Consider the following 8,952-nt stretch of genomic DNA (forward strand, 5'->3'; position numbering starts at 1 on the left):
CAGGGGAGGGAGTTGCCACCAGAAAGACTCTCTGGCATTTTCTGATTATTTTCTTCTTTATCATCTTCATCTATTCATTCAATTGACTCTTCAAAAATATTGTCTGTACATTAGCTCTCCATAGCTACTGTTCCAAAACCTTCACAATACCAGGATATGTTTCTGTGTGGGGAAATATTAGTATCTCCCTAAATTAGATATTTTATGTTTTGTCTGCTACAAATTAAATTCAAAGGTCTGTAGTCTAACGAATCTCAGATCCGCCTTTAATAATGATCATGTGTGACATTGGAGAATGTGAACGTTAAAAAATCCCAGACACGCTTTATGGCCCTGCCTCCTGTGTCATTTGTTTTTGCACATAGCTGCAACTAAGGTCTGTTTTTGATTATTGAGCTAACCCTTGACTATTTTCTATATTAATCAATTATCTGCTTGCTTAACATTTTTCCTTCAAACATTACAATTCACTTCAATTTTATGTATAGTATAACAACAGTTATCTCGAGACACTTTACAGATAGAGTAGGTCTAGACCACACCACACACAATTTATAAAGCCCCAACCAGCGAGTCTGATGGTGCCAGTTGGGGGGGGTGATGAACAGTGGCAATAACGGTCACAATAAAATATAATGGAACAATGACTAAAAATTATATTAGTAGTTGTAGTTCATGTCATAGCAGGACGCTGCAGGGTGTTACAGGGTGTAGCGTGGCACACTAGAGCATGGCTGGACGTAGCAGGACACAGCAGGGCATAGCTGGACGTAGCAGGGATAGCGGGATAGCGGGGACACTGCAGGGCATAGCTGGACGTAGCAGGACACTGCAGGGCATAGCTGGACGTAGCGGGACACAGCAGGGCATAGCTGGACGTAGCGGGACACAGCAGGGCATAGTTGGACGCAGCAGGACACAGCAGGGCATAGCTGGACGCAGCAGGGTGTGGTGCAGCAGGACCACGGCGTGGTGCCATCCTAATCCAAGGAAAAATGCTCGGAGAAAAGAAAATACAAGAGAAATGCAAAACGTATCACTTTTTTCACTAATGTTAGGTGGGGTTGCTCGGGTGGAAACTTGCCCAAATCAAATTTAAAAAAGCAGGACAGAGCTATAGGTGACAGCTAATGTGTTTTTCTGCCTTGGAAGTAACGCTTGGTACTAACGTATAAAATTAGCTCAATCCTGCTATGTTTTGAGCTCATATGTGCTATTAGAGCACATAAAACTGCAATTAATTCCATTCCTTACACTTCTGCTGTGGCATCCAGGCTCACTAAAGTCCTATACACACACATCGCTTCAGCATCTGGAGACATCCAAGGCTTGGAAGACTTGGCTTTCTCAGTCATGTTTTCTGTATAAGCAGTCAAATCTCACAGAACTGCATGAAATCACCACAACCTCCTGAAGATTCAAACTATTTTACCTAAAATAACCGCTTCACAATCATTTTGATGCTACCCGGGCTTGGAAATGTCATTCCCACTCTACGCCTCGTGTGGTACTACGTAACTTTGGTGAGCGGGTCGGACCCCCCTTGAGAAATGCTTCATGCTTTACGGAAACAAGTCATTGATTTTGGTGAAACTGGATGATGTTTTAAATATAAAAAGGTTTTCTGGTTTTCCCCCTGATGTCCCTTCCCGTTCCCTTTCCTGACACTCTTTATTATATAAAAAAAATTCAAATGCTGTGACACAGAATACAACTTGTGAAGAGCGTTGTAGGGAGCCATCCACATTATTTCTTTTGAAAATTTGGTTGAAATAAATCCAAATTTCTTTCAAAATTGTCAGCAACTTTTTAGAAATGAGTGAAATTTGACCCAAGAACAACAGTAACAATTACGTTTCGTCAACGTTGAATTTTGGGTTCCCACTGGACACAAACTGGGGGACACGAACTGGGGGACAAGAACTGGGGGGACAGGAACTGGGGGACACGGACAAGGGTCTCCTGGATGAAAGTCCTGTTTTCTCCACCACAACGAAGGATCCTAATCGACATCGGCATTGTTTCTGTGGTGCCGGCACGTCATAGCGTGCCAACAGCACAAAATCGGCATTTCTGTGAACAATGCCCATTACTAATTAATTAGGTAATATTCGATCGACTAATCGATGAATCGTTTCAACGCTACATCTGTAGCCAACAACAGGAGCCTGTAATTACGGCGTAAGCCAGATCAAAGCTGCGTGTGCTGACATGAACTGTTACTTCGTAGGGCATGCTAGGAGTAACAGTCTGACTAACTGTCTGGGAGGTCTTGGGACTCGGGTTTTGGAGAGTTATCCGACTCGCAGTGCCACGGGGGGGGGGGAGAGGAGAGTCGTTGACCTGCGGCCAGTCGTCCTCTATGGAGTTAGATTCCTGCCAAAAGGTTGTACACAAAAAAATGTGTTTCACACAAATAAAAGTTGTTTGTACATAAAAAAATGTGTTGCACACAAATAAAAGTTGTTTTGCAAACTGTCTTCACCGTTACACACACATAAAACTTGTTTTACAAACTGTCCCCAAACGTTGCACTCAAAATATCATTTATAAATTGTCCCCGAGTACAAAACGGTCTCTGCTCGCTCAAAACAGCCTCTCCTCGAGTACGAAACAATTCCACACCCCTCTGTGGCAAATTTCTGCCAAAAGTCACATGATACATTAGGAGTAGTTCTGATTTTGTGACAGCAGGGAGCGCTCTTTCACAGCTAACACCATGAGCACCCACAGGGAAGTTTCCAAACTTTCACGGTGAAATATTAATATCTGACCCTCTGGTTAGCTTCTCCCTTTATTGTGGTATTTTAAATAGATAGAACCAGAGTGGATACCAAGATAAAGGCATTGTTAACAGATCATAATTCGGGTTTTATGTTGTTGTTTTTTAACAAAAAAATAACTGTCTATTGTATAGGCACTTGAAGCCTACAACAATATTTGATTTGAAAAGTAACATGGCCTTGCCGTGACTAGCGGTGCCTTAACTGAAATTGTAAATGCTCTATCTGCATAGTTATGCAAGTCAGATATTAATATTTCACCGTGAAAGTTTGGAAACTCCCTGTGGGGTGCTCATGGTGTTAGCTGTGAAATGCCGTCTGTCTTCCTCAGCCAAACCGGCGTTTCAATTGTTTTGAGAGCCCCCCTGCTGTCACAAAGTCAGAACTACTCCCAATGTATCATGTGACTTTTGGCAGAAATTTGCCACAGAGGGTGTGGAATTGTTTCGTACTCGAGGAGAGGCTGTTTTGAGCGAGCAGAACCGTTTTGTACTCGGGGACAATTTATAATGATATTTTGAGTGCAACGTTTGGGACGTTTGTAAACAGTTTTATGTGTGTACGTTTGAAGACAGTTTGCAAAACACTTTTTTTTTGTGTGCAACACATTTTTTTATGTACAAACACTTTTATTTGTGTGAAACACATTTTTTTGTGTACAACCTTTTGGCAGGAATCTAACTCCATAGTCCTCCGCTCCGCCAGCCGCGCACCTCATATATTATCACCCAAGTGAGTCATCAGCGGCACGTCAACTTGGCTGAGCTTCTTCATGCCAATCTTCCTATTGCTTTTTTTAATCCCCCAGCGTGCCTCGTTTGAGCAATTGCCTCCCACCCCGTCCTCTCTCTCTCTCTCTCTCTCTCTCTCTTTTGTTTTACACACACACACACACACACACACACACCATCCTCCCTTGTATGCTTCCATCACATTCAGCTTGGAAGTCTGCCAACAGTGTTAACGTCTGTGAATGTGGCGTGTGTGTGTGTGTGTGTGTGTATGTGGGCCGCTGCCTGCATGAGCGTGCACAAGCAAGTGTGTATGTGCAGATGCAAGATGTGGGTGTGTATGTTCACTGCAGCGTGTTTGGCGAACATGTGAATTCAATTGACGACCATGGAGAAGTGTGTGTGTGTGTGTGTGTGTGTGTGTTTGCGTTTCAGGATGTGTGTGAATGGGCAACAAGGTTCACTGCTTTTAGGGCTGTGTGTGTGCGTGTATGTGTGTGTGTGTGTGTGTATGTGTGTGTGTGTGTGTGCATGCGTGTGTGCATGTGTGCGTGCACATCAGTGAGTGTGAAGTGTTGAAAAGAGTCAAAAGAATGTGAGAAAGAGAGGTATTGGATGGGTGTTGTCTTACAAGCAACAACAGCACGTTGCAGAAAGAAGCATTTTCAACCAATTTATTAATCCTTTTCGGCAATGTTCCCTGTTCAGAAATGCAAATTGAATCAATCTGAGTCTGACTTTTTAGACTTTCAAGTGGGATTTAATTAGAAGCCGAGGCGCACAGTTTTAATGAGAGAGGGGGTGGAGAGAAGGAGAGATGAAGAGGGAGAGGGAAAAATGGGGGAGAAGTAGGGGAGGGAGGTGTGTGTTTTAATGCTATTCCTGCGGGATCGGGGGTGAAGGACACATAAACCCGGCGCTGACGGCTTTCTTAAAATGAAGAGAAATCCCATCGTTTCCGTCCAGCCATCTGTCCATCCGTCCCCGCTGCCCTTCACCTTCGACTCAGCTGTTTGCGCCCTGGGAGGGGTCAGTGCGGGGGGGGGGGGGGGGGGCGTTTGGTGACACTACACAACGCCCGATCCACTCCAAACCCACACACCACCCTCAGCCGAAAAAATCAGCCCACTTCCTCCGCCAGCGGTTCAGCTCTTCTGCAATCTCCATCTCGGAGTCCCTTTGTCCCTTTGTGTTGCTGTTATTTACTCCAATAGCTTTTCTCTTTCCTACCTCCTCCTCCTCCTCCCTCTTTTCCTCGCTGAAATTCTCTAACCCTCCTCATCATCCTCCCCATCATTTTCCAAACCCTAAGCTGACTGAGCCTCCCAAAGCCATCAGGTCTGATTGTCTGATCTCGAGGCATCGAGTCCGCCGGCTGAAAATGAAAAATGAGGATTCCTCTCAGCCTCTATTTTTATTCTGTTTTCATTCTCTCTTTCATTCGTCTCTCATCGGTCTCCCCCTTTATTCTTTCCCCACTTCTCTTTCACACTCACACACACACACGCCTCTGTGTCGGCTCTTTTAGTCATATTTCTTCACCTTTTGTGGCCTTCCACTCGCCTGCCAATCTCACCCCCTTCCTCCTCTCGTTTCCGTTCATTTCTGCCCTCCGTCCTCTGCTGGCTCGACTGGCAGCTGCACTGGCACGGAGTACATGAAGGGGCTGAGAAGTAGAAGTAGTCACACATCACTGGGTATACAGCCTGCAACTTCCAGGAAATACTGTGTACAAACGTGGTACCAAGGAAAGACTTGTACAAGTACGAGTAAAGAAGTACAGGAGAAGAAGGGGGAACACATTAGCATTAGGGACTTAATTAAACTGTAGGTACTTTTTACTAGCAAGTACCAGCAAGCAACGTTCTTTCCCAAAATATTACATAGGTCTATATCATTATATCATGAAGTGGAGCCAAATTACGTGTGGTACTTAAACTTAAATTTATAAACAAAACCTTTATAATACACTTTGACATGCTTTACTGTTGAAAAGGGGGACCAAGGGACCGTTTTATTTTATAGTCTACATTCTCTAATTACACTGTAATGTTCTTACAGGACACAATGGTGTGTGTTATTTCACAGCCGCGTAGTACAGAATAGGATTCTAGTTCCAGTCCAAAGGGAGTGAAGAAGGGAGCCCACACACTCTCTAACTACGAGGGCTGGTACACCCGACTTAGAATGTTGTCAATCGAATCAGATTTGGCTAGTTTTTAGTTAGTTTTTTTCATAGAGTATAAACCAATGTTTTATTGAGCTGCCAGATTTCTGAAGGGGGTTGGGCAGGACTTTCAGGGTGACAGGGATTACGGGAACACGTAATGTAGTAAACAAGCCAAGTTAGCCTTCTGAGCTAATGCGTGCTCACGTCACTAACAATCGAAAATGTGCAACAACCTTTTTTTCGCAGACACTAGATATCTAACTGTGAACTGAGGACTCTCCGTGCGTGCGTGCGTGCGTGCGTGCGTGCGTGCATGCGTGCGTGCGTCTCCATGCCCAAAAGGCGCCCCACGCAGCACGCTGCTGCGAGGCTCGGTACGCCAAAGGGGCGGGGCTTTGCTACTTCCCTAGACGGTCATTGGTTGTTCTTCACCGGCTCTCCTCTGGGACTTCCTGTAGCAGAGAGACGCCAGTAATGTCTGGCGAGCACGGCTCTTTCTTTCTGTCGCCCGCCACAGTCACCTCTCTGTCACTTCTGACCAGTGGTGGACTGTAACTAAGTAGAGAGTAGAGAGAAATATTCTACTTTTTACTTCACTACATTCATCTGACAGCTTTAGTTACTAGTTACTTTAGTTACTAGTTCCTTTACTTATTAAGGTTTTTGCGAACAGAACACATGTGGATTGTAATCTGATATTTGATTGATATTAAAATAGCCAACAATATAAGCGCTGAGATGCTGAGACCATAAACACACAGCTGGTTGGAACCTTTCTACAACGGGAGGATTTTTCGACATTGAGTACTTTTAATTCTTTAACTACATTGTCCTGATGATACTTTTTACAGTGCGGTATTAGTACTTTTACTGCGGTAAAGTATCAGAATACTTCTTTCCCCGCTTCTTCTGACTGAGTACTAACAGCGGACTACGGGTGGGGCGAGGGTCTGGCATGCCCCCCCATCAGTGGATTTGAATGGGCTAATGAGATGCCCATTGGAAAGTGCTTTAGGTAGAAATGGCGTACTCTTACGGTTATCGGATGAGTTGTTCTTTGAACAGGCATGCCACTCAGGCACTCACTCCAAACGGGCCAAAAGCCAGAGAATATACCCAGTGTAACGTTGCTGGGAGCTGTGAAGCCCCCACCTCTAACACAAGGCAGAAGATAACGTTACCTAAGTGCCTGACTGGGCAAAGCCTCTCTTCCTCCAATCAGCTGCCTCCGTCTCATTAACTCTGGTTCTGGTCCGCAGATTCCTCCTGAACGCGAGGACACCAAATGTCCCCTGAATTACACTGCACACTGATGGACAAAAACTACACAAAACAACTCAACTTGGTAACCGCAAAAAAGTAAAGGGTGGGCAATGGACCACTCTATCTGACAGTGTGTAACTACATGAGTACTGATTACATTACTATTTCCAAAGTATATTTCTAAATATGCCATTTAAAATAATATAAAATGAACAAGTTGATTGTAATACCAATACTATTCCTTCAATGTTCCTGCCGTGTCACCTTGACAGTAATCCTATCGTTCCCTGGCATTATTAAATATGTGCTCTGTGATTTAAAAAACAAGCTTAGTGTAATTCATTTCTAAGTCCCTCTTCAACACAAAGTTATTACCCTCTTTTTCCACTTGCATGCTTGCCTTGTACTCAGAGTATGGGCAGCCCATAAGTATTGTAGTAATGAAGCTCAACGCAAATTCCTTCAGGAAGACTTCTAAATGACTTCAATCCCCACCATCTCTCCCTGAAACTGTTCGGCTGTTAAGACGCGTTCACTTTTCAGGAAACCGACCAGCATTGGCCACGAAATTCATGATCCAATCACAGCACGACATCCTGCATTTAATGTCTTCTCTCCTTGCTATGAGCTGACTTTACAGGCAACCCTCCTCCTCCCCTTGCACCCCCCAAGCACCGTCACCCACGGCAACCTGAGTTGAGTATCAGAGTTCCCTCTTCACCTTCACCCGTGTCTAGGCTCCACCATAAAAATATTTTTAACAATGAACGATGAAAAACCCCAAAGACTGCACATTTCTTATTATGTACATGTTTGTCCGGATTGAAATACCCTGTGTACTCTAAATAATTAGACTGTTATCTAAAGCCTTACCAATCAGTGCTTTGGACGTGCCATTTCATTACAGTGGTCAGTGGAGTTTCTTCTCTAATACCACTGCTCCCAATAAGCTTATGTTGTTGATAAGACACTGTGTCTTTCACGTGTCTGTGACCTTGCAACTAATAACCACAGCCCAAGGATCATCATAACGCCCTAGAAAATTAGTAATGCTGTATGGTAATGTTATTATTCTCTCAGTAGCAAGCAGTGTAACAAATTTATTTTTGATCACTTCAAAAATATTAATTGAAATATCCCCCAACTTAAATCCTAACCTGATCCCTCCAGGTGTGTAGATGTCTCTCATACTTGATAAATGTCAGTGAATAGGACTCTGTGTGGATGGAGGGAACGCTGCTGCTTTGGTTTTACTGAGCAAAGAATTGGTTAGAACAGTGATAAATCACAGGTGAGACAACTGGCTCATAACTCATTTTTGAAGGGAACAAAAGGAGGTGGTGATACATTTAGAAAATGGTCTGGAAAAGGCGTTAATAAGTTACTTGTCCCCCACTTGGGTAAAGCACAACAAGCTGTAAAAACATTGTTATATCACTTTTTTTTTTTTTACAGCTAGGACATGTATTGTGTCCTGTATTGTGTACGTTGCTGAGTCGGAGTAACATCCCATATGGGTAAGCCTCATAGAGTCGTTGTAGCCAACATGCAACACACAACATTTCCATTAGCATTTATTTGGAGGTGTGTTTCTGCCAAACCTGATGAATGCAAGTCCAATATTTACACTCCTACCTCTGTTTTGGTCACCACCAACTTCTGAGGGAAATTTCAGGCTCTTTAGCTGCTAAATGCTAAACAGTATGACCACTAGCTAGTCGCTAACGTTGTCTGTCCGCTGTTTGGTGTTTGGTGGTGTACAGTGGGTTTGTTAATGGCTGACTTCTGCAGCTGGAAGGAGCTCAGTAGAGCTTTGGTGATTTGGTGGTGGTAAAGTTTGGTGGTACTTCTCTGTGGGTTTGTATCCCCATTAGTAGCATCGAGTATATAGGCAAACTAATGATAACAAAAGCTTTTAAAGTGCCCATGTTTTGAAATAATCCCTTTTTCTGGGATTTGGGGGTTATCTTGTGTGAGATCCGGTTTCTGAATGTCCTCTGATCCG

General features: G+C 43.8%; 1 long non-coding RNA gene across 1 annotated transcript in view; it reads right to left on the reverse strand.

Moving 5' to 3' along the window:
- Nucleotides 1–8,952, reverse strand: part of LOC116686275 (uncharacterized) — a 12,254-nt gene that overhangs the window by 252 nt on the left and 3,050 nt on the right. The window contains exons 2-3 of the long non-coding RNA XR_004331207.1: nucleotides 8,435–8,438; nucleotides 7,420–7,429 (exon numbers count right to left, since the gene is read on the reverse strand). This is a non-coding gene — a long non-coding RNA (uncharacterized LOC116686275). The remainder of the gene's footprint in view (nucleotides 1–7,419; nucleotides 7,430–8,434; nucleotides 8,439–8,952) is intronic.

The sequence above is a fragment of the Etheostoma spectabile genome, unplaced genomic scaffold (genome assembly GCF_008692095.1).
Source record: "Etheostoma spectabile isolate EspeVRDwgs_2016 unplaced genomic scaffold, UIUC_Espe_1.0 scaffold340, whole genome shotgun sequence".
Taxonomy (NCBI): domain Eukaryota; kingdom Metazoa; phylum Chordata; class Actinopteri; order Perciformes; family Percidae; genus Etheostoma; species Etheostoma spectabile.